The 27,134-nt window shown below is 42.7% G+C and overlaps 1 protein-coding gene across 7 annotated transcripts in view; it reads right to left on the minus strand.

Annotated features, from left to right (window-relative positions):
* Positions 1-27,134, minus strand: part of Ldlrad4 (low density lipoprotein receptor class A domain containing 4) — a 320,979-nt gene that overhangs the window by 113,423 nt on the left and 180,422 nt on the right. The window contains exon 2 of one of the 7 annotated variants that reach the window (XM_085699767.2): positions 23,195-23,356. The exons of 5 other annotated variants lie outside the window; for them this stretch is intronic. The gene's annotated coding sequence lies outside the window, so the exon portion shown is untranslated. Of the gene's footprint in view, positions 1-3,824; positions 4,034-23,194; positions 23,357-27,134 lie in introns of all 7 variants that reach the window. One more of the 7 variants, XM_048419374.3, reaches the window with a different exon arrangement.

Genomic DNA, 27,134 nt, shown 5'->3' on the forward strand with positions numbered 1-27,134 from the left:
TGCTAAGCCCTGACAATCATCCACATTACAATCTACACAGTTTTGGCTTTTCCAGAATGTCATATAATTGGGGTCACATAGTCTGCAGCTTTTCAGGCTGTCTGTGTTCGCTTATTAATAGATGTTGAAGGTTTTTCTGTGTCTTCTCATTGTTTGATATCACATTTCATTTCAGTGGTAAGAAACATTCCATTGTCTAGATGTACCCACAATTTATTCATTCCTTTACCTACAAAGGGAAGTTTGATTGCTTCCAAGTTCTAACAATTATTAGAAATCTGCTATGAACATCTGTGTGGAAGTTTTTTGACTAGATTTACCTTTTCATTTCTTTGAAAAAGCACCAAAAAAATATAATTGGCAAATCACCTGCGGGATGCATACCCTTGAGGTGTTTGTCTTTGGTTAGTTCTGTTATGAAAGAAATTGTCAAACTATCTTCCAAACAGTTACTGTATTTTATATTCCCACCAGCATTGGATTAGGGTCCCGCTTGCTCCCCATCCTTCCCAGGATGAAAAAGGATCAGTGTTCTTGAGCTTGGCCATTCTGAAAAAGCTGGAGTGATATCTTGGGTTAATTTGCATTTCTCTGAAAACATATGATACAGAACATATTTCCATGTGCTTATTTTCTTTAGTGATTGTATGAACCCTGGTAATTTTTTGATTTGCATCTGTATTTTTCTTTGTTCAGATGTTCGGCCATTTTAATCAATTTTTGTTCTTATAGTCATATTTTAAGAATTCTTTGCGCATTTTCAGTAACAGTCCATTTACTTAATCTTTGCAAACATTCTCTCAGAGTCTGTGTGGTATGTCTTTGTGTCTATGTGGCTTGCATTTTGACTTGACAATGCATTTCACAAAGCAGAAGTTACTAACAGTTATAAAGTCTGATTCGTCAGTTATTTCCCTCTAGTGTTATATTTAAAAAGCCATTATGAACTCAAGGCCATCTAGAGTTTTTTTTTTCCTGTTTCCTAAGCATTGTGTATGATTTTATGTTTCATATTTACAATTATAATGAATTTTGAGTTATTTTGGGTAAGATGTAGGCTTGTCTCAATTCTTTTTTTTTCCTATACAGATGTTCATTGTTCCCGCATCATTTAATAAGACAACGCTTTCTCTATGCGCTGCTTTTGCTTTTGTGTTGAAATCAGGTGAATGGACTCGGCAACATCTGTTTGCGAATGCTCTGTTCTCTTCCATTTAGCTGCTTGCCTAGCCTCTTGTAAATACCATATTGCATTGATTACTATAATTTATAGTAAGCCCTGGAGTCAAGCAGTATTAATCCTCTGTTTTACTCTGGCCCTTCAAGAACAAATTCTCTACAATGAATCTTTTGGATGACTGCGTAAATTTTAGACTCGGTTTGTCAGTATCTTCAGGATAACGTGCTGGGTCTCAGCGCTACACCAACGTCATTTTGGAAAAGGAAAACAGAGCTCTAGAGAAACAGCTTAGTAGCAGAACAGAGTACTTGCCTAGCATTTCTGATTTTGTTATTTTGAGTCTATTCTTCCTTTTGGTTAGATTGGCTTAGGGTTTTTCAAATTTATTTTTCTTTTTTTTTATTTATTTATTTATTATGTATACAATAATCTGTCTGTGTGTATGCCTGCAGGCCAGAAGAAGGCACCAGACCCCATCACAGATGGTTGTGAGCCACCATGTGGTTGCTGGGAACTGAACTCAGGACCCTTGGAAGAGCAGACAATGCTCCCAACCTCTGAGCCATCTCTCCAGCCCCCAAATTTATTTTTCAAAGAACCAACTTTTTGTTTCATTAATCCTCTGTATTATTTGGAATTCTTTTTGTTTCTATTTTGTTATTGCCTGTGTTTTTATTATTTCTTCTTAGCTACTGCTTTTGGATATGGTTTGATCTTGTTTTTCCAAAGCCTTACGGTATATTGTATTAAGTTATAAATTTGAGATCTCTCCATTTTTTCTAACATAGGCTCTGAGTGCTGTAAAATTCTCTTAGGACTGCCTCCACAGCAGACTTTGGGAAGTCATCTTGGGTTCTAAAGTACAGTTTTTAGACAACGCAGTTTGTCCTACAAAGCATCTTGAACCCAGACCCAAATAGGACATCACTCTCGCCAAACATGATGGACTCCTCATGTCAAACGCCCTGCATAGAGTTCGGGCTATTTCCCAAGATCATCTTCAGTCCTCTGCAACTGCCTCTAGGAAAACATAATCCAGACACATCCAACCTCACTTCAGGAATCATAAACCTAGTAGGGTTTTCACTCACTATCCAACTGTGATTTATTTCACAGAAAGACCTGACAGAAACACCTAAGCTAGAAGATAAATTCCCAAGTGCCTAGAGCATCTAAAGCTGTCATGAGAAACGCTTGCAATTCATTCTTCCTTCCCTCATAGAATTGTTGTCCAGGCGATATGCAGACATGCTTTTAATGCCTGCTCTAAAGCAAAGGTATTCAATCTTTACCAGGTATTCAAACTTTAAGCTATAATTAGGTTTGCCTTTTCTGGCTTTGGGTATTTAAACTCATCTGATGCCTGGCAGGGGCAGGGAATTCACTGTATTCAAAGTATTTTTATCCCAGTTAAGAAGCTTAATTAATGTTGACTTCTACAAACAAATGCTTTTCAAAGGATAATGGCATACAAAAGAGTATGAGTAAATTAAAATTGACAGTATCTTTGAAACTGTAAAAGACAGGCAGACACATACATTCTCCATATATTATTAATGAAATAATTTGGTTTCTATATTCCCACTGTGAACTTTGAAACTTCCCATTTTCAGATAAATGTTGTATATTTTTATGGCAAGATTATTTATGAGATAATGTAAAATTCTGCAATGCCAGAGACTTACATGGTTCATATTTTTTATGAATAGTCTTATTGACCATTTGATTGCACTTGACCTTAAATCGTTTCTCTGTAACCTTTCTGCCAACTGTAAGGCCAGGAAACTGCAAATTAAGGTAAGAATACAGAGAAGACAAGGGCAGGATAATGAAGGGATGAAGGAGCCTGTCAGGTGGATTTTTCATTAGCTCAGAGGATGCCCAAGTCCTCAGCCTTGGCTCATTGCCTGGGTTGGGTCAGGATCCTGCAGACTCCACAGCGTTGCGCCTTTGTTCTTATTCTAATGTGTTTTGCAGCCCAGAACAGAAGCTGCACTGTTACACTGAACATTTCATGAACCTCAAGTCTTTTATCTGAAACTGAGGCTTAAATGACTTCTTTTATCTGCCTGGCTTGCTAGCCATCCCCTTCAAGTACCCGAATGAAAAATGAAGAAGGCCTGTGCTGTCTGTCACACTTCCAGGTTTCAATGAACTACACAAGCACCAGGATCTCAAAGGGCAAGGAACTGATTTTCATACTGGGCCTTTGGCCTTCGGAAGGTAGTTCTCTCTGCAGAAGGCTGAGTGCAGAGAGGCCTCGGCCATATGCTGACTAGGCGAACAGCAAAAGTCACAATTGGCCACTGGTTCTTTTTTACCCTCTGGCCTAGGGAGCTGCTGGAAGGTGGGCATCTTCATTTTCTGGGGCTAAGATAAACTCACCCAAACTAAGACTTCCACAAAACCAAGACTCCAGTTCCTCCGGTCAAAATTGGTACTTTTTTTTTTTTTATGATCTGAGCTTTCTTATACTCATTAATCTCCTTTATGAGATGTACGTCTTCTCTTGAAATAATAAGACATTAATTATTCAGTGAACTTTTTCTCTAGTGCCAAAGACAGAAAAACAACAGCATTGTCCAAGAAAAACCCGGTATCATCAGTGAATGGTTCCTAAGGAATTGTGGTAATTCTAGCCTACCTCAGTCCACAGGGGCTGACCTCAGCCCAGCCTGGAGGTGTGCACTCTGCCGGGAACATTCTCTTCAACTCTGCCCTTCTTTTGCTGCATTGCCCCTGCAAGCAGATCCAGAGGACACTTCCCCACACATCAGACCTTCTGGCTCTCAGGATGGGGCGCTTTAATGTTCAAGACACTGGAGAGTCATCACCTGAGCCTTTGTTTCCCTCCTGTTGGCATAAACGAAATGCTGCTGTTTTTTCTAACGGTGTTCCCTGTGAAATGCCCTAAGTGTCCCATATCAGCTCCTCACAGAAGTGTGAAAGCATCCTGCAGGAAGATAAAGGCTTCATAATGTGTGTGGCTATTATTCGCACATGGTCCCAGCTAAGCCAAAGACATGAGTCTGATCCTTATTGACATCCACTAACCATTCCGAGGCTACAGATGGCTTGTCCTCCGTCTAAAGGCATTCAGTCTTAAGGAAAACAGGCCAAAAGGCTGGAGAGACGGCTCCATGGTCAAGAGCATGTACTTCTCTCGGTACAGACAGAAGTTCCATTCTCGGCACCCACATCAGGTGACTCCCACCCTCCTATTAATTTCAGTTCTGGGAGATGCAATAGACACTTCTGGATGCTAAGGGTACCTTGCATTCACATGTGTACATACTCACACACAGACACACACATATATAATTACAAATAAATCTTAGAAAATGACAACCAAGCAGGCTTGTTGTCCAATCAGAGCAAACAGGTCAGAAAGGTCAGTGGGTACAATTAGTACCCACTGGGATATAATGAAGATACTATATACTAATTAGGACATCATTAACAGCATCTCCATGGCTTTTCAAAGAAAAAGTCTCCAACTTTGCAATTTTACTCATAAGAATAACATACAACACCATTATCTGCAAACATGCTTTTTTTAGCTATGTCAGTCTCAGCACAGAGAGTAGTGCGATCACTTACAGAGGCTGCAAAGAGGGAGAAGGCAATTAAACGGCTTTGCATTAAGGCCAGAGGAGAGGTTTCAGGGGAACTCTGGTTGTCCTGAACACTGGGGAGAAACAGAAGCTAAGAGCAGGGTGCGCACTGAGGAATGAGGGAGGTAATGGGTACCTTCCCATCTGTGTGCCTGACACACGGGATAAGAGACCCTGCAGAAACAAAGAGGAAATGCTGCTATGGGGGACCAAGGGTTTCACTCCTAGCGTCCCTCTCTCGATTCCTCCATTTCCCAAGCACACACTTTAAAAAAGTCAACTCCTCAGAGAATAGCTAGAGTAAAACATGGCTTAAACTGAGAGGATCAGCTCACTGGCTCAAGCATCAGAGACTTTGAGGGCACCTATTAAATGTCAGGTAGAAGATGTCACACATCTCATGGCCTAGAGTCCCAGGACCTGTGCTGTGCAGGGCGATCTGAATCGTGCACAGTGAGAACTGTACACACGCTGGGCAGTGGAGTAGCCGGCAGTGGGATGACATCTTCATGCCAACCCCACAGGTTTTCTTGTTTTAGTCTTTTTATTATAAATAGACTTTTATTATTTTTTCATATAATGTATTCTGATCACGGCTTGCCCTCTCTCATCTCCTCAAAAATCCTCCCCACCCCCCATCCAACTCCACACCTTCTTTCTCTCTTCAGAAAAAAAGAACAAGACAGAGAAAAAGAAAAAAAGGATAGAACAAAGAAAGAGCATAAGAAACACATGCAGAAACACATGCGAACACACACAGATGCAGACAAAAACCCATAAAACTACAACATCAGAAAAAATACCATTGAGTTCATTTTGAGTTGGCCATCTACTGCTGAACACGAGGCCTGCCCTTAGGTGTGGTGTATATACCCAGTGAGTTTGACTCTTCTATCCCTCCTTATATAATTGCAAAGGTATTTTTTATAAGATACTTTTTCATGAAATGTGACTATAGCAAGAGATTAAAATGGAAATGGAGGGAATACAAGGAGAATCCTTCTTTTCTGGTGACAGCATATTTATGGAGGAAGTCAGGCGTTCGCAAACATCTGGCAGCCACATTTCTGGAAATTTGTAAAGGTCTGGATGCTCCCCTTTGGGTGTGAGGGGCTTCACAGATGACTAATTTCACATGCTATGTAGTCCTAGCAAGGGGCGCCTACCACACAGTCTCTTCTGATTCATAAACTTTTGGGACATTAGACTGGAAAAAAAAACACAACTCAACAACTCAAAACCCTCTCCAAACTGGTCTACTAATTTTTTTTTAGAAAAATTATTGTGATAAAATACAATAAGTTTTGTCATTTTAACCATTTGAAGTGTAAAATTCAATTAATCACACTTATACTGCTATACAGTTGCCACCACTATATGGTTCCAAATTTCTTTTATCACTCAAAATAAAACTCAAGAAATTAAGTCCCCAGGATGCCATCTCAGATCTTAGTAACCTGAATCAGGTCGTCTTGTCTCAGCACTAGCCTGTTCGACATATTTCACGCAAGCCGTCCCTGGCTGGCTGGATGTAATGCCTATCCAGTTGCCTGTCGGGTATTTGGGTTATGGCCAACATTTTCAAATGCTTCTTTTCAAATTTATTTCAAGTCTTTGGAGCAGCTCCCAAAGAGCTGTGGCTTTTCTGTGATTATCACTTTGAGGAAACATCAAATCTTGTGGTACCTGTTGTTAGTCCTCTCAGTAACAGACATATGTTCCAAATTCTCTATATTCTTGCTGAAGCTCATTCTCAGACTTAAGTTAAAAAGTCATTAGAATGTTTTTAAACAGCTTCATGCGTGTTTTCAATGTATTCCTGATGGCTCTTCCCTCTCTTTTCTTCCTTCCATCCCAGTTGACACCTCCCATCGCCAAATCCTATCAAGTACTCTTCCTAGTTTATGAGTCTTGGTTTGTTTTATTTTAATTGTTTTAATTTAACCTGGGCCATCCACGGGAGCCTGAACAGATCAGTGGGCACACAACTGAAAGCCACGATTCTCCCTCCTTCAGTAGCAAATAGCTCAGCGGTGAAGGAAAGGGGTCTCTGAGTCCTTCTTCCATCGTGCCTGACCTGAGCTGATGACCCATTTTTGTGAAGATACAGGGCAAGCATCCATAGCTGCCATGAATCTGTGATTGGGAATGGCTGTGTCTCGCCCAGGTGTTATTCCATAGCCCTTGGCCTTATTTCACAACTCTTACATTCCTCCTGCCCCTTCTTCCACTTAGAGAGATTGTCATACAGATCCGTTTAAGGCTGAGGGGTCATCTGCCACTTGTTCTCAGTGCCTTACACAGCCATGAATCTCTGCTGCCCCACCTTTCTCTGGGAAGAGAGGCTTCTGGATTTCAGATTATAGCTCCTCTAGGGATCATAGTGCTTCTAGGTGTGACAGGATATTCATTCTCTCTTTCATCTCTTCTTTCTCATACACTCTTATCAAGTACATAACGTATAATATCTTTCCTCACTCTGCGGAGTATTTTTTCATCTTCTTAAGAATATCTTGGCATGCACAAAAGCTTTCAAATTTGACAACATTCAATTTAGTAGTTTTTCTTCTGCTGCATTATAATAAGAATCCACTGCCATGGAAGGTCATTAAAAGTTACTCCGAGTAACTCTAATATTTAAGTCATCGATCAATTTTGAGTTAAATTCTGTATGCAGTATGAAACCGAGGTCCAACTTCACCCTTTCGGTGTGGAAACCCATTTATGCTGCCATCATTTGTTGAAAAGACACCTTCCCTTCCAGCTGAGTGGACTTGGCATCTTCTCAAGAGTCGCCTGGCCACAGATATATGGTGTACAGCTCAATTCCATCCGTCTATGTATCTAACCTTATGCTCTGATCACAGCACAGATTTTGAAATTGAGATATATGACTCCTCCAGCTTGGTTCTTTTTCAAACATTTTTTTTTGTATATTGGGGGTTCCGTTCGTATTCCACATGGAACTGGAATAGTCTTCCCCTGCTGTTTACCCTCACGAGGCAGTGAGACCTGAGGGCACGGAGTAAGTGAGGCAGGCTGAAGTCTGTGCTCCAGGCAGTTTCACTCAGCAGCAGACTGTCTGTACTCTGAGGGCTAAGAGGAGTCATGGGAATAAAGTAAAGCACAAGAGCAAGCCACACACCCAGGCAAGCTGCATGTGACAGGAACACAATCTTCCAGAGAGACACACAGAAAAACATCAGTAGGCAGTTGGGATGGATAATCTGAAGTAAACTCCTATGTGCTACACCTGGGAGGGGCACAAAAAGCATAATACAAGAACAATTTCAAGGTTTTTTTGTCTTTTGTTTTTTGAGACAGGGTTTCTCTACAGCTTTGGAGCCTGTTCTGGAACTAGCTCTTGTAGACCAGGCTGGCCTTGAACTCACAGAGATCCGCCTGCCTCTGCCTCCCGAGAGAGCGCTGGATTAAAGGCATATGCCACCACCACCCAGTCACTTTCAAGTTTTTGGAGAAACTGAAGTCACAAGACTCTTGTTCTGGTTTCTTGGAGTTTTAAATCTCCTCACACAACTCCGTTCTTGGATCATGTTCTGACAAAAACACTTTTTAGAATTTTGATGAGGTCAGAATTCCATCTATTGATCACTTGAGGTTAAACTATCTTCTTAGCTAAGCTAAGGCATGGAATTATTTTCATTTAATTCTTTTACAGTGTTCTATGGTTTTCAATGTATAATCTTTCCTACTTGGTTAAATTTAATCAGGTATTTTATTCTTTCAAATTTCTTTTTAATAATTATGTATATAGGGGTTTGTTTTGCTTACATATATGTCTGTGCACCTGTTTTGAACCTAGTGCCTGTGGAGGCCAGAAGAGGGTTTCAGGTCATCTGGAACATGAGTTACAGACAGTTGTGAGCTGCGATGTAGGTGCTTGAACTTGAATCCGGGTCCTCTGGAAGAGCAGCCTAAATACTAAGCTACCTCTGCAGGCCCTCAGATGCCACTTTGCTAACTTCCATTTCAGACTGTTAATTGCACATGTATAGAGACACGCTCGATTTTCACATCTTGATCTTATTCTAAACAACTTCGTTGAATTTACTTTATCATTCTAGTAGCTATTTTATGGATGATTTGATATTTTCTATGCATAAGATCACTACACCTATACATAGGTGTAACTTATTCTCATTGCAAGGTTACCCCCTTTTTATTTTCATTTTCTACTTACCCCAGGAAAACGGTAGATAAGTGTACCTCTGTCTGCCCTGACCTTTCACTATTGAATATGGTATTAAGTGTAGAATTTTCATCATTGGTCATTCATCATGTGTTGAATGTTGAATGTTTGAGTTTCTCCAAGACTCACAGGTTGAAAATGAATCCTTCAGGCAAGTGAGCTAAGCAGTAAGGCCTCTGAGCGAAGTAGATCATTACAGTAGAGACCTCACAAATGGGATCAGTGTTCTTATATTTAAAAGTGAGACTCTAAAGAGCTATTTCTACCATGGAAGGATATATAGACACCATTTCTACCATGGAAGGACACCAGAAGCCACTGTCTGTGACTCAATAATGAGCACTCATGGACAATGAATCTAACAGAAACCCAATTAAAGATTGCCCTGTGTCCAAAGCTATGAGAAATAAATTACTGTCATTTATAAAACACCCAATAATAGCACTTTGTTTTAGCAGCCTGAGTGGACAAAGATAAGTTCCTTCCTTTTTTTTTTTTTTGATGCTTCTGTCATGAAAGGATGCTGGGTTTCAAGAGAAGTAATTTATGTATCTAGTAAGAGGACTTGGGAGAGCTCCTCTGCTCTCTATGACTGTGACGCATTGTCTTGTTTGACTTTCTACTGAGTCACAATCCTTCAATGGGTATCTTTTAAAAATATAATGCCAGGCATATAATCATTCAAAAGCATTCTCAAGGTACCATTTGAAAGATTGATTGATTGTATTGGTTGAATATTATTGTATTCAGTGGGTATTTTGCTCATCAGAATTAATCAGAGAATTAAACGCCCACTAGTAAGAAAGCTAATCAGCAATTTCTGCCCTCTGGGACAACATTCATGGGGGATAGAAAACAGCCAAGACAATGGCATATACAGAAGATGAACGGCTTGTGAGAATACTGGGGAACAAAAGCAAGAAAGGGAGCAGGGGACATGGAGAAGTCGTTTGGAAAAGAAAGGAACTCTGACTTGCACTATGAACTACACATACTGTAGCAGTGCTTCAGAGAAAAAAAAAGCTTTTAATAAAGAGGAAGCAGTTGCCAAAACAGCCTTAGTACATTTGTCACAACAACCACAGCCTACACAGGAAATCTTATTTCCTTTTGGTTGTCTGTCTTCCACCAACAAAGTTAGCCCTGATGCCAAATGCAATGTGGTTTTGGTGCTGGGAACCAATGAGGGCATAAATCAGAGCAAATATGGCCTCTTGGAACAGAGAAAGTTGCCAGCTCCATCAAGCAACAAACAGGTAGTATTCCAAGACCAAATATTTCAAAATACTTGTTCTTTCTGATTTCCACTCATTTTGATAACAGAATATTCACGACTATGCATCTGTCCACATCTCCTGTAGATCCCAGTCTCTTAACAATAGATTGTATAATTGAACGTGGAAGTCACAGAGAATCTGTCAACAACTGAAGGTCTCTGAAGGTACAATGCACACTATATGTTGAGAATGTACAAAACCCAAAACTTATATAAATAACAAATGTGTCACAAACCTGAAGTGTTTGTGCCAACACTTGCCCGTATTGCATCATGAGACTTCTCTGCAGCTGTGGTTCTGAACACACAGCGTGAGCACTCTGTAATGTCTATGCCTCGTGCCACGTGTGCCAACGGATGCTGCCGAAAGCACTTCAGTGTAAGACCACCGTCTGCTGTAAATTTCAGTGACTTTACTGTACCACAAAGCTTTCTGCTCTTAAAGAATCATAATGATTTGATTATAAAAATCAAAGCCTTTTCATATTTTCTTATTGTCATTCCTTGGTGTGTATCAAATGAGTAATGTCTGTGAGTTGTATTGTGCTGAAATGTTTGATTTTTAAAATTGCTCTTTGAGTTCCTGACTGACTGAAGTTTCCTAAGAAAAACTGTTAAAACAGTTTTGGCTTGGGATTAAAAAAGAATTTAACAATTTCTCAAATAGCCCTAAATATATTTCTGCTATTTTGTGCTATGAATTTATGCAAAGCTGATAGCATTGATGATAAAATCAAAATATCCATCAACTCTGAAAAACACTGGTGGTCTACATCTCACAGCATCAGACACACTCAGACAAAATTTCATTGTTTATGTAAAGACAAGCACACCCATTTCTTCAGAATGCAAACTTGCTTTCATCTTTATTGAATGTGAAAATTATGTATGCTAGAGTTGTTTTAAAATAACGTTATTTATGATTTACTATCAGTAAATGCTTGATTTGTGTACCTAGATACTTGGAATTATGTAAAAGTTTCTTGGGTCAAAAGGGGTCGCACGTGGAAAAAGTTCAAGAAGCCCTGCAATGGAGCATTATCACATGACTCTAAGATGTTGTAAGAATGGAGGCGAGTCAATTGGTAAAGACTTTGCCACGTAAGTGTGGGGACCCGAGTTTGATCCTCATGTAAAAATCAAAATGTCAGGCAGACAACACTGTATTCCTGTAATTCAACCCATGGGAGACAAAGAAAGGAGCGACCCTGAGCTTAACAGAAATTCAAACCAAACTAACCAACTCAATGAGTTTCAGGTCAGCAAACAAGATGGAAGGACCCCTGGATTCAGTCTCTGGCCTCCCTGGGCACTGGCACTGCCATATGCACAGACACAGATGTAACTCAAAGAAGTTACAAAGGGTTTTTCATTTTCACTCCAATAAGCAAACAGAATGTGGACACATCCACCGACCAACAGGATGAGCAAGAGTTCTAACGACACTGGAAAGGGGGCGTGTTGTTTGACAACTGGGCCTCAGTAAGCAAGGGACCACTGTAATTCAACCAAGTAATAGGAACCAAAAGAAAATACATGCAAGCTTTTAAAGTATTCAGATATTCCACACATTTAAAAAAGACCAATTTAAAATTTTGAAGTAGCAATATATTTATTAACAGAGAGCTTTCTAGAAAACATAGCATGGCTTGGCGTCTAAGAGGCTGCCATCTTGGGCTGGAGCAGGGTTTTCTTTCAGCTCCATTCACTTCCTTTGCCTCTCTCCCACCCCAGCAGACAGGAAGCACTGTGTGAGCAACAGGAAGCCTGAACTTCCTTCTCTTGTGCCCCAGCCAGCCAATTAGCATGCTAGCACGAGGAGCAGATGCATATGAATATGGAACATAGACCCTCATTTTTCTGTTCAGTCTGTCGAGCTATGAATCCTCTAATCCTGTTTTATCCCTAAACCGTAAGGGTTCGAATGGGGGTGGAGGGAAGAGGAGACTTCAAAAGCTTTATCTACGAGGCTGTGAAACTAAAAAACGCTTAGACCCTGTCAGCTGGCAAAGAGCATTCTTGAAAGCAATGGCAGTCCACACCCAGGTATATTTCCTGGCAGAAGAAGCTAGGTTCAGTGACCGTGCAACTCATTCCATGTTGCAGACAATGCTAAAGTTATGTCACTTGTTTAAATTTAAAAGCGGGATGGGGTGGCGGGGAGGCTTTGACATAAGATTTTGAAACCTAAAGATAACAGGTATAGCCAAGTATTCAACAAACTATTGAAATAAAATTATTGGTTTACATGAGCTTAGATGAGTGAAGGGGAACAAAAATTATGAAATGTGCAATTTTATTTACCATGCTAGAGCGACTCCTGTGCTCTGTTCGCCAACAGTTTAGGGAGATTTACATCTCCAGCTCCAGTGGACCCAAATAATTCTCCTCAGCTATTAACCATGCTTTCCTTGTACAAAACCATAATGGAAAATGTGGCCAAACAGATCAATGGAGAGTTCCCAGCAATATGGAGAAACAGTTGTATTTTGCAGAGATCAGTTTTTCAAATTGAGAGATCTCCAAAGCATGTCTGTCTTGTTAACCAGTAAATAGCTCATTCACATTCTACAAAGAAGCCTTTATGTTGGGAGAAATAGTCATATTTACCATTAGCATGGAAAATGGAACCAAAATCAGGAAAAGAAGTCTATTTTCCCCGGTTTCTCCAACTAGATTAAAGCTTCCCTGGATTTAAAGAGGGGGAGGGGAAGCTCTCACGGAAGGCTGATGACAAGCATGACCCATAAATGCAGAAATTATGCGGGAGAATAAGAAACACATTTTAAGACAGACATCTTGGGTCTCTCTCTCTTACTCTGCAAGTACAGATTTCTTAGCTGGATGACTTCCCACAAAAATGCAAGATGGCTGTCAGTACAATCCAAAATGCACTCCGTGTTCTTGCCAGGACCATCGCTCCTGAACACAAAAGTACCCATCAGATAAAATATGACTTCTACCTAATTACTTGGAATTAGTAATAAATACTAGAAATGTGGGCGGATGGGGGACACTCTGTGACATGAAATCAAACCCACTGTGACATGTCCTTCACCTTCTCCAAAATAAATTAGAAGTGAGGAACCGAGACACTATGCTGACAACTGTGCTCAAGCTTGTTTAGGCATAAAAAGAACAGAATGGAGCAACAAGGTTAACTCAAAGGAACCCTGTTCCTGACTTTAGTCACACTTCACGGGACACTCATGGACTATCCCCTTCCAAACCCTGGTCCGGAAGATACAGACAACAGGGAAGGGGGCCTAGAAAACAGCGTATGAGAGAGAGAGAGAGAGAGAGAGAGAGAGAGAGAGAGAGAGAGAGAGAGAGAGAGAGAGAGAGAGCGAGCAAAGAGGAAGGCCCAGGAAGGGTGAGAGAATCTACGTCAATTAATGTCAACCCTAGCAGTCCGCAGGCCATGTGGACGTAGCCCTGAGAAAGAACAGTCTGGAGAGCCTGCCTGTGGGAAATCACCAACCCTTTCACAGAAACTCTTGGTCATGAGTTGCTAGCGTAGACACAAACTTCCGGTTCTCTTTGAGGTCATCCACAGCTGCCATTACAGGTACCTATCAGTAAAAAGACCAGGAAACATTGCCACAGCAAAGCTCCCTGAAGTGTCAGATGAATACTGCTTATAGGACACTATTATACCCCGTAAGTCTAGGCAGCAAGCGTTTCTCTGTCGAAAGGTCAAATATTTCCTTTGATGACAGGAAAACTCTGGAATGATGGAGACTTGCTTAGGATCTTTGCACCCACTTGCCCTGCTCCACCCCTTACAGCCATTATTTCTAGACCTTCCCTGGATTTTGGAACCATCTGCCATATTGATTCATTGGGAATCATTTTGGAAACAGAAAAGAATTTTGTATCAGCTAAATGAAACAGACACAGGAGCTAATTTCATAGCTCCTGTGTGTGTGTGTCTGTGTGTGTGTATGCATGTGTGTATGTATATGTATACATATGATTAAAATCAGTTTCAAGACATAATAGCTTATTGGACACTAAACATCTCAAGTCCTATCTAAAATTCACCTTATTTAAATCACATTTAATGTAATTAAACATCATTTTGCTGTTATCTTAACAACAGTTCTAAGCCCTACCAGGATTACCTGCTTTGGAGCATCACCAGGCTTGATGCCCAAATCCTGGCGCTCCACATTCCACCAGTCATCCAGACAGGAACATTCTAGAAGCTCTGGTCAGGAGAACTGATACTGTGACGCTAAAGTTAACCTCACACCTAACTCAACAGCGGTATCGTCACCATCGAAATGAACAGAGTTGACAGTGTCCTCCACCTGCATTGGCCACTGCTCCAGTGCCTTCATGAATACAGAGGTCTGTGACGTCAGTCAGTACTCACAACTCTCTGCCAATCAATCAACCTGCTTCTCCCGCATCACATCCTTCCCACCAACGGTAAACTCGCCCCTGCAGATGAGCTGCTGTCACTGTGCTAATGTCCTTCAGTCCTTCCTTGCTGTCCTTTGATTTTGATCACATTGTCCCCCTCCTCCTTTCTGATGTCGCCCTCAGTTCCACAACTCTCTCAAAGCTCCATATGTCCTAGGGCTCCCTTGCTGTGCTCTCCGGCACCCAGCCAAAGGCAGCTCGGCTGCTTCTGGTTTCTCCATCTTCCAGAAACTGCCTGCATTCGCTGTGCTGTGGGCCCTTCTTCCATCTTCTAAGTAAGCAGTAACGGGTCAAGTCCTTTTCACACTGCATCTCCATGACCCTGTTTCTGTTGTTACATATCCCTCGGGTCACACGCAGAAAGGTTCTCCACTTAGGGGAACTTATGTTTTTAGACTCCTCTTAATAGCCCAGGGTAACGTTTGTCAAGGTCTTTAACCTCAATTATATCTATAGGTGCCCTTTTGCTAAGTAAGGTAACATTTTTATAGACTGAGGGTTAAGATATGGACATCTTTGAGCTATAGAAAGCAAATCATGCAGTTGAAAACAATGGGTGAATGTTTTAGAACACATGTAGGTTGATTCTCATGCATGTGTGTCACACAGGCTCAGGCTCCAAACTGTCCCTAGTCACATGAAGAGTCAAGTGGGAAGCCCAAGTTATTTCTATAAATAATAGGTGAATACAGAAGACTCATTCTCAAGGTGCAGACCGATCAAGGAAAATGGCAGACATTGACTTCCGTCCTTCACGTGCACACGTTCTCCCTCTTCCCCCTTCCCCATTTCCATCTCTCTCTGGCCTATGTGTACAAAGATTCATTCTCCTTCCCCCAGTGAAGCAGATAAGCCTCACACTTACTAATAAACAGCACCATTAACGTAATGTGGAGCTTCCCTCCCTAAGTTCCTTTGACACGAATGGTATCTGGAAGCCCTCACTGTATAAAGTCAGCACAAGTGCATAGCTGTGTCCTACTGTTCTTGTTCCAGGCCCCTTCCTTCCACTCTGTAAATCTCTGCCCTTCCTGTTCTGTATGTTGTCACCTCTCTTCAGTTGAGACATTACCATGACTACGCTTTTCAGCTACAATAAAAATTCACAGATCAGCAACTCTCACCATTTAGGAAAAGCAAAAGAATCATTTACTGAGACAAATACTCCAGGACTGCAATGCACCAATCTGTCCACGCTAACAATCACTTACTAGGCATCAGTCATAGCTATGACACTGCTGATAAATGGCCCAGCTTTAACCGATCCCTCCAAGTATCTATCTGTGGTGCTCTCTGCTGTGAGACTTGCCTTTTCTACTCACACTTTTTCCTTTGAAATTTACTTACTGCTCTCCTTATTCCCCTCAGCCTCTGGGATTGCAAGGCCACTGGAGGCAGCATTCTAAACCCCAAAGGGCCTTCTGTTGTCCTTGTCCCCAGTGTCATGAAAAATTAAAAATGTATCGAAGAAAAAAATGATTGCCAAAATTCTGCTAACCTGCAATTCACTGTTTTTTTGGTTTAAAATAATGGTCTAATATAGATCTGGACCCAATATAGCTTTGATTTTCTATTTCTAAGGAATACGTATTTGCGCCTGGCATGTTAGACCACTCTGCCATCCTGCCATGCATGGAATTCTTTCATCATTGTGGCAAAACACATGAGAAAATCTATTTAAAGTAGTGAGGATTTACTGGAATTTGTGGTTCCAGTCCATAGCCAATTGGTTCCATTGCTTTTAGGTCTGTAGCAAGGCAAACTAATATGGTAAAAGAAAGCTGCTTAACTCATGGTGGCCAAGAAGGAAGAAGACAAAAACATAACAGACAGACAAACAGACAGACAGACAGGGGAGAAAGAGACAGGCATGCCCTTCAAAGGCATCGCTACCATGGCCTACTTCCTCCAACCAGACCCTACCTGCTAATAGCTCACACAGTTTGAGCTCATCAATAAGCTACTAATGATCCAATCACCTTGCAGTAACGGCATAAGCTTGGGACCAAGCCCTCAACATCAGCACATCAGCCTTTCTAAAGGTACTTCATGTTCAAACAACAACTACTTTGAAAAAGAACAATTATTCTGGAGAGATGGTTCAGGAGTCAAGAGCACTTGAAGCTCCTGTAGAGGACTTGGGTTCAGTTCCCAGCACCCACACGGTAGCTTACAACCATCTATAACTCCAGGTCCAAGGAATCTGATGCCCTTCCAGCTTCATTGGGTACTAAGAACATACATAGCACAGAGATATACATGCAAGCAAAACATTTATAAAGAAAATATGTAAACCTAAATTTTTAAATAAAATAGTGCCTATAATTGATTTGTATGTATGTATGTATGTATGTATGTATGTATGTATGTATGTATGGTCACACACTGTATAACAGCATTTAAGTCAACAACAGACTGAATCCCAAAGTCAATGATGTATGCTACACAGCCTAAGTACACAGAGGCTATATCATCTGTTTGTGTACGTTTATCCAGTGACAGTCACACAAAAGCAAATGTGTCCAGCAACACATTTCTAAAAACATATTCCCATCACTTAGAAACACACAGCTGCATGTCTGTGCACAGACACACTGTCTTAGGGCTTTCGTTGCTGAGAAGAGATACCATGACAACTCTTATGAAGGAAACATCTAATTGGTATGGCTCGCTGACCATTCCCAAAGTCCTGCTCATTATTCTCATGGCAGGAGCATGGCAGACCGCAGGCAGATGTGGTGCTGGAGAAAGAGCGGAGAGGTCTACATCTTGCTGGCCACCTGAAGTCAACTGAAACTCACACTGAGGAAAGCTTGAGCAAAAGAGACCTCCAAGCCCACCCCCACAATGACACTTCCGGCAACACAACTACCCCCCCTAATAGTGACACTCCCTTTGGGGGTCATTTTCCTTCAAACCACCATACGCACATACGTATAACAAATGTTATACCAAAATCAGTATGTTTTGAAGTTAGCTATTGTAATAGCTTTGTCATGGAAATGAGGGTCCAAAATACACCAAACACATAATAGCAGGAACGAAGTAGCTAAACAAACGATTAACATCTACCATGACGTGGGTTATAGGAACTCACAGAGTGGTTATAAGAGCACAAAGGACAGAGAAAAAAATAAAACTCGTCTACCGAGAGCTAAAATGGCCTCTGTGCCATGACAACTGCCTCCCCGGCCTTCTTAACCGGCATCCTTCATGCAAGGCTACTCAGGGAAAACACCGATGGAGACAAGCAGAAAGAGGCGAGAGAAATATGCAGTGAACCCTTCAAAGACAGAAGCCTGGGGCTCTGGTTTTAAAAGCAGACAAAGAAATAGGCCTTTTAAAATATGTAGATTATCATAGTTTTTTTTTTTAAAAAAAATCTCATTGTAATTTGCCATCCATCTTAGCACCACCAATATTTCTACAATTATACTTTAAGCGGCAAACATGGCATTAACAGTGAGACTGAAGGGAGATAGGAGGAGATGGGCAGTCAAGCTCTTGGACAGCTTCCCTAGCGGCCTCACAGCGGCAGGATGCTGAGGGGGTGGCACACTCTGCCATAGCCACACTTGGAAGGGCAGGGCTCTCCCTGTTCTTGATTCTCTGCCTCAAACACGTGCCATGAAGTAAGGGGCCCCCTAAAGCGTCCATATGAAATAGGAGGTGACAACCTCAGATAGGTACCTAGGCTGTGGGGTGGTGCTGGGAGACTCCTAGTATCCCCCACCATGATCAGGAGCAAGCGCTTGGAACAATATTGCGATATTCCTAGTATCCAACTTGCCACTCACACCCCAACAGGAGCAGAGGCCATAGCAAGTCCTGGCCCTCTCTTCACAGCGGCCAAGGACCTTTTCAGGATTTCCACTGGCTCTTCAAAAGTCATGTCAAAGCCAGACAAAAGTATTTTCCTCCTAGTTAATAACGCAATTTACAGTTGACTAGTTGATGAGTCACCATCATTTGTCAATGTTTAATTAAACATCTCCACTTTAATTTGGCAGTTTTCTTCTCCTAAATTGGATACAGTTTTTTTTTTTTTTTCCAGATCGCCAATATTTGTATATGCCTCCAAAAAGCTTTGAGGCCCCAGGCTTTCCACCTAAGAGTCCTCCGGTAAAACAACATAACAGCCAACCAAACCTGGGGAAAATCCACAGCCCTGGTGCACTTTGGCACTGATCCTTCGTCAAGCTTCTCCTAGTTATACCCTGACCTCCACTCTCCCCACTTCACGTGCATAAATATCCTAGCGCTGGTCTATTGAGCTTCATTTGCTGACGTACAACTGGTTTGCCTGCCACGGTAACAGCAGCCTTGGGAAGTGCATCCATCAACCCGACAGATACAGAGACTGAGCCCTTCTAGGTTTCTTGCACACCCTCACTGCCAGGGACCCCGCTCAGCATCCATTCAGGTGAGAACTTTAATAGAAGGAAGAATGGAAAAGTGACCCAGGCTGTTCCTGTCGTCTCAGGGAGCATGATGGCCAAAGACAATAGAAAACACATGCTGCTATTCCTGGTCTGCATTACAAGAATGCTGTCTCCTATCCGCTAGCACCCTGTAGACAAAGCTAGGAGCCGTCCCCCCTCACCTATGCTGGTTACACACACCTGTGACAGATGAGTTCCAGCCTGGGTCAGGCTTGTCATGCCATCCCCTCTGAAGAGACAGTTCTCTTTCTTTTTTTATCTTTTTTTTTTAAGATTTCATTTATTTTATGTGCATTGGTGTCTCATCTGAAAGTGTGTCTGTGTGAGGGTGCCGGAGCCCCTGGAACTGGAGTTAGACAGGTGTGAGCTGCCATGTGTGTCCTAGGAATTGAACCTGGGTCTTCTGGAAGAACAGTCAGTGCTCTTAACCACTGAGCCATCTGTCCAGCCCCCTACAGTTATCTCCCAATGAAGATAAATAGCACCAGCCCTGTGTGGGCAGAGAGCACCTGGCTGACTACTCTCTGAGTAGGTGCTTCATTTCTACAAGGTGAGAGCAAGGGAATGGGGGAGCTGGTGCCTCAACACAAAAGAACCAAGCATATTCAGAGAAGACGCCATGTGTCAGAATGTCCTGGAACTCCATGTACAATAAAATGTCCAGGTGAGAAATTCAAAGTTCCACGTTTTTGTCACTTCATGTTAGTGACATTTTGAACTCTGAATTTAGTGTATTAAATTTTTCTTTTACATATTTAGGATCTCTTTTTAGCAGCAACTCCACCTAGAATGGCAAATATGAATCATATCTAATTTATTTTAATTGAATGACTGTCTTCTCGCAGTACCACTAATGCCCCCCCATGTGCATTATGTTCTCTTGCACACTCTCACCGTCCTATTGAAAGAGCTCCCACATCATCAGAGCCCCCAGACGCAGCACACTTCAGCAGGTTCCTTTGGAGAACCTCTCAATGAAACAAAAGCCAGCATACAACTCAGGACAAGAGCACCCTCCTCCTCTCTCTCCCTGGCCGCCTCGCCAGCACCAGAGTGAACATCTGCAGTGTCGCTGCAGCGCCCATTAGTCCCTGCCTCCTGTTAGCGTATTTTAATGCTGTGATCACAGTTTTCTATTTCTATCGAGGTGCCACAAGGTGCCAGACTCTGGATTCACACGTTGCGTCATTCCCATCCCCAGTGAGCAGACTACACGGCAGTACTGCGGACAGGGCTGAAGGGTAAGGAGAAGGTTAACGGTGGGAAAGACGAGTGGAGCCCCCGGGGTGCTACAAAGAATAACTGCTCCATCACAGTGGGGGAGGCGCTGGTGGATATTGTGTGCCCTGACGATGAAGATTTCTCTGAAAAACCCTTAAAATAGCCACAGTGTTTACAAAAAAGCATCCCTCTTAGCTAACGGTTCCAACCAATATTTATCTTATTAAACTTCACAGAAGTAAAGTCCCTGTCTCAGAAGGCTTTTGTGAAAGTCACAGGGGAATCCAAGCATTCAAAGAGCCTTCCTTTGCCAGCAAACCTCGGCCCAAGGTGTTAATGAACCAAGGTTACCACAGAGAGGAAGAGTGCCTGGTTATTAGTTTTAAATCATACTTCTGATGCTAAATCTGCTAGCACTCTGACTTTGGACTGTAGATTCCAAACCTGTGAGAGACACATTTCTGTTGTTTAGAGCCTCACAGCCAGGGATGGAGCAATAGTTTGATCAGAAAGCGCTTGCCTTGAAAGTATGAGGACCCGAGTTCAAACCACCATGGTGGCTTTTGTAATCCCAGTGCTGAGAAGGCAGAGAGAGATGGATCCCAAGGTCTGGTTGACCAAGCAGCCTAGCCTATTGGGGGAGATCCAGGTCAGTGAGAGACCCTGCCTCAAAATACAAGGTGAACTAAAGAGAGATGACTTAATGGTTCAGAGCTCTTGCTGCTCTTGCAGAACTGAATTTAATTCCTAGCACCCACATCAGTAGCTCACAAAACACTTACAACTCTGGGTCCAGAAAATCAGACACCCTCATCTGCCTGTTGCAGGCACATGGAATACATACACACAGTGGAACACACATACATATTGAACATGATTTTTTAATCTTAAAAAAAAGGTGGACAGCATCTAAAGAATAACATCTGAGGTTGTCCTCTGGCTCCACAAACACATGCCTGCATACGCATGCGTACCCACACACATATGCACATGTTCCCATAGATGTACACACACACACAGTACCACAGTTAAAATAATTTGTTAACATTGACCCCCAACTATGAAACATATATATTAGGGCTACAATACTACAAAACATTTTAGCCCTCCGGGTGTCTTTGTCCTTGCCTACAGAGTGCTGAGACAGGTCCTCTGCAGAGATCTTCCAGCACAGAGCTGTCTTATCCATTTCTCTCCTTCTTGTCCAAAACTTTCCATGACTTCTTAAAAGTCACTGAACAAAACTATCTGGCCTGGCATGCCTGGATCTCCAAAATACAGTGCCACCCACCCTCCTGGTGATGTTCCTGCCAGCTCCCATCTCCAAACAAGCTGGCTTGTCGTGACAAGTTCTTTTGTCATACCTCTGTCCATCCCTTTCTCCTGTACACCTGCCAGGATTCCCAGGAGAGGAGGGTCCTCCAGACACCATTGCCCTGTTCTTGATGGTGGCCCACAAGTGCAACGGGTCCCAGAGAGCTTCCCCTCTATCTCCTGCACTGGGACTGGAGACCTTGATCTGCATCATTACAGATCTTAGGTGCTCTAGTTCAGCTCCAGATGAAAGAAAACAGGATGTAGAGAAAGGTCCTGAACACTCCCCACTTCCCACAAAGGCTAACTTGGTGGCTCATAAGTTCACTACCCACAGAAATGTCCTCCATGAAATATACTTCAAAAAGAGAAAAATTTATATTACTTTCTGCATGTAAATACATCAATCATGTGGGATTTTTTTCTAGAATATTCCTTAGTCCAGATACCAACTTTTAACACTCTATGTTTTAGCAACTCTGTGAAGTGAATCGGTTTAGTTTTATTGTTGTTTCCTGTTAAAATGCCTTAACATTTGAGTAAGACCAGAAATCACAAAGCATGAAGGCACAGTGGCTACTGGATCCTGATGGCCTTGCAGGAAGGTCAGCAAAATGTCCTAAGTAAATCAGAAACAGCTGGAGACTCTTTGGGCCTTTTAAAGTCAACTGGCATTTTAAAACATGGCTTCATCTGACTCCTCCCTTCCTGTAACCAACACTCAGTATTTCAACCTCGTAAGCAGGTGTTCCAAAGAGAACAGCATCTCTCCACGGTGTATTCTCTTTGGCTGATGCTCTACAGAGAATTCTATCCAGCTAGCTACAGACAGGCTCCTGTCAAGAGTTAGCAGTCAAACAATTTTCTTGACAGACTCAGCCTCTGTCTCTCCACAAAGGCACAGCTGGACTGAACCTGCCAAGGCAACCACAACCTGGCCAGATAGGACAGCAACACCTGCCTCCTCCCTACTGCACTGCTTCCCTTCATCAGGAACTATCCAGGCCCCCAGGAATAAAGAAGCAAAGGTTTAATACACCTTTTTTTCTCCTGAATTTTAGAACAATGCAGCAGACACCAAGAACTCAAACTAAAAACAAAGAGGTAACATCCACAACAGAGCCACCCACGGCGTCCAACTCATATTAGACACCCCTTCTAAATCAGACATGTGTCTGTGTAAGAGGACACATTTTCTCTCAATGGTTTGGGGTAACACTATACCCTTATGACCACGGCACATAGCTGAACCCAGCATGGGCAGATGGACATTATAGAAACTAGAGGCCATGGGATCTGCCAAGTGTGGCTCCCGGGCAGGAACCAACGCAGTTAGGGAAAGCGTGACATCACACCTACACATTACACCCACACATCTGACATCTCTCCCACAGACATTAGTTCCTGCAGGTCATCTCACAGGTGAGACGGTTTATGCCCCAAGTGTAAGAGAATGCAGACAGCGGGCGAGGCTTTAGGGAAGGCAGACTTTCCGAGGGGCCGCAGTACCTTCTGGACCGCTTTGGTGCTATTTCTGACAAGCGCCATCTGGAACTGGGTCAGACTTGCTCTCTCCTGAGACTTGCCAGTGCTGGAAGCTTAGGATCTCTTTCTTTCCTCTCCAGTGAGTACACTAAGACTATCCCTCAGCTGTCAGTTTCCTTTTGCTTTCTGTGAAGGAAAAGGGCAAAGATCATCATCATTTCCGTCTGCTATCAATTCTTGGCACATAACAGGAACACACAGAGAGAAGAAACGGTCACTGCCAGATCTAGACTGTCGTCTTTTCCTTTATGAAAAGCCCTATGTTTTGTCTCCATGAGACATAACTAAAACTTAGGCACTCCAAGGGCCAACTCTGAGGCTATACCTTGGGGATGACTTCCACCTCTGTACTAGATTCATAATCACATGACATCTCTGAACTTCAGCTTCTACAACAATGATCCCTTGCAGACACCACTGTATACCACTGCACAGAATGTTACAAGGAAAATCACGACCCATCACTAACAAATCGACCAGTAAGATGTTCTCTAGGAAGCTGAGTCGTTGCCTGTCTGGTTAGTGGCACCCCCACCTTCACACCTCGATCTCACCCCACTCACCACTTTCACGTAAATAGGCTCTGGGACAGATACACACTGCCAGCATCATGCAAGCATCATGCCTGGCACAGGAAACAATGAGTCAAATAGCCATTACAGCGCTCGCTGGGCGAGCACAGCCAAGCACGGGGCGTATGGGGGTTTTATCTTATTTCTACAGCACAGTAGAAGAACTGCCCCTCGAGGGACCCTACTCTGGGGAGGCTCTCAGACGTTCATAAGGCAGGTCAAGCCAAGTGCATCTCTAAACCCTTTCAAATCAAGAGCCTAACCCCTAGAAAATGAACAGTCAGGAACAACATTTTCCACCGGAGTATACCAGGGTCTTCAATGCACAACAGCACAGGCCAGCCGATGAGCAGTGTTCCCTTTACATCCCAGTTCTCCTCTGCCCTTTGGGGCCTGGATCTGAATTCTATCCTGCACTCTGTGACAGAACAGTTTAAATCGGTAATGTCACCTTACTACAACTGGCCTTTCACAATCTTAATAACTGAAAAGTTTGCACTAAAATTGATCAGTAGCATGGGGAGGGAGCTCTTCTCCTAACGTCCCTCCCCTCCCCTCTCCTCAGCTCCTGGGCCTCCGTGAGGAAGCAGGATTCGAATTGATTTCTATCTGATTGCAGGAGAGTTTGCCCTGACTTTCCCCAGTTACTTAAGCCGGCAGGCGTCTCACTGTGTGTCCTTAGAGACCGAGGCTTTGCTCAGGCAGAGAATGTCTAGACAGTATTCATGACCCATTCTGTCTGGCACGGCCCAGCGGATGGCAAACTCTATTAGAACTGAAACCGTTTTTCCCTCCTCCTGTCCTGCTCCCCCCATCATGCCTCTTTCCCTTTGCAAAGCAGGAATCTGACACTGAGAATTACTATCATTGTTGCGATTCCCAAAATAGCCCCCACCAGACTTTCATTAACATCCACGCTAGACTACTAAATATTTAAAGAAGTGGATAAATTTCATCTGAAGTAGGACAGCCCTGTACACAGGAAAGCAGCAACAGAATCAAAATGTAAATCTGAGAGGCTGTTTTTAATCTGAGTAAATTCAGCATCACGGCAGGAGAAAACAATGCCCAGTGTATTAGACTTTCCCTCCCATTCGTCCTTCACCTTTGTCCTTATGGAAAGGCAGAAATACCTAGTTCAAGACCCTGCACGGTTTTTAATTGATCTGAAAACTGTCTTGGAGGAACAATGGTAGCAAACAAAAGGGGACAGGGAAGGGGCCTCAGAGGCCGGCGTTTCCACCCCCTCACGGCCCATCCCCCACATCAAGCACCCAGGTAAGTTTGTAGCCAGTGACAACCTGCTCCACCTGGATCCAGCACAGCTCCTAGGTCAGCCCAGAGACCCCCATGTCCTGGCCCTCACCTTGCTTGAAATGCTTTCCTGGGTCACTGTCCCATGTCTGTAATTGTATTTCCATACATTCATTTTTCTTAAGTTGAAATGATTCCTCAGTGATTCCTGTCACAGAACCCACTGCTCTTACAGAACAGCCTTTGTTACTGGCCTTGACCAAGGCAATCCATGCTTAAGCATTAAGCATGCAGAAACTTCATAGCCCCCTTGGTAACCACACTTGGCTACGACACAGCAACCCAGAAGACCCTTGTCCCATGTTCTCCACAGCTAGGCTCCATCCCTCCACTGGCACCCTGAGGAATGGAAAGGGACATAGCACCCAAGCACGTTCCAGAGAGACATTAAGGTCCAGCCCTGAAAGCACCTGCTGGATGACGCTGGCTTTAGGGTGTGGTTGTAGTTGAACTAGAGCTGGTCCAACAGCTCATCTTCAGAGGCTGGCTTCTAATAAGAAAGGTCAAACACGGACAGAGCTGGCTCCCCTAGGTCACAATACATGGACGTCGGGGATCCAGGACAGGTCAGTATACCAATAGATTCTGACATGCTGGGGCTGCTAAGTTTGTTTTTCATAGTTTTATTTGAAAATCCGATGTGAAAGGAAGATAATCAAAATCTGTGTATTAATTAAACCTTATTATGTAAATAGTTGCTCTTGGAGCACTCACCTCTACGGCCTTCAAGATAGACTCTTTGATATCTGCACTGCAAATCCTAAAAATCTTTTAAGAAGTAATTAGTAAAACCCTATCTTAGTTTTTAAAAAAAATAGCATCAAGGGAAAAAACATGCGCAAAAATAAAAACACAGCTGAATTCAATCTCCCAGCCCCAGAGACGGGTTCTGGTTATGGGACTGAAGCAATTAGCTAATCTCTCCAAGCATGGCGTTCCTATGAATGCCTTCTCGGATTGTTTTAAGAGATGCGAACGAGATGATGTGTGCAAACAGCTGACCTTCAACAAACAGAAGCTTCCTTGGCACCCCACTCCACCCCCAGGAAGCCACAGGCCTCCAGAGGGGGGGTATCTGGTGAATATTTGCCGTGTGCCAGCCTTCCTGTAATTGATTGTTCTGCACTATTTCATCAGATCCTCGAAAGTGAGATATCAGTATTCTAATCCTCACTTCAGAGAGGGTAGAGTCAAGGTACAGGAGACTTTATCAGCTGTTCTAAAGTCACAACCAATGACTCTATACCTGGAACTCAGAACCTAATAGTCTATGTTAAGGACAGCCTAGGTCCTAAGTCATTGTTTAAAATGACTATTACACTGTACCTATAATGAAGGATTTTCTTTAAGCAGTGCTTAAAACCTTTAGTGTAAGAATACACTGAAAGAAGAGACTTGGTAGGATTATCAGGAAACTGAGGTTACACACACTTATACACACACACTCCACACACATGCACATTTATTCACACACTCATGTACACACACACACAGACTCCCACATTCACACACCATAGACACAATTGTATATGTAGATATGCATACTACATAGAGACTTACTACACACACAGCATCTCTCTCTCTTTCTCTCTCTCTCTCTCTCTCTCTCTCTCTCTCTCTCTCTCTCTCTCTCACACACACACACACACACACATACACACCACACACACACTTCTTTATGATCCAATGAGGAACATTTCACTTTTTTTTTCTGGGCATGAAATAGTTGTGCATATACTGTTTTAAAATGCAAATGCTTATATTCAAACAAAGGGTTGCCTGGTTTAAGAGTCTTCTCCCATTACAAAGCACAAATTCTACCATGTTGTGGGTCCTAGGAAAAATATTTGTATTGGAGCAGGCTTATATTTTGGTTAGTTTGGTATCTATGGTAGCCAAATACACCTTTAAAGGCAGATAAGTTGGCAAAGACAGACCTTATATAATCTTTGCTTGTTCTATTACGTAGTTTTCTAAGACAGTATGGATATTTTGAGACCCAGTTCCACTATCTATAT

Source organism: Myodes glareolus, chromosome 13, assembly GCF_982192425.1.
Source record: "Myodes glareolus chromosome 13, mMyoGla1.1, whole genome shotgun sequence".
In the NCBI taxonomy this organism is placed as follows: Eukaryota; Metazoa; Chordata; class Mammalia; order Rodentia; family Cricetidae; genus Myodes; species Myodes glareolus.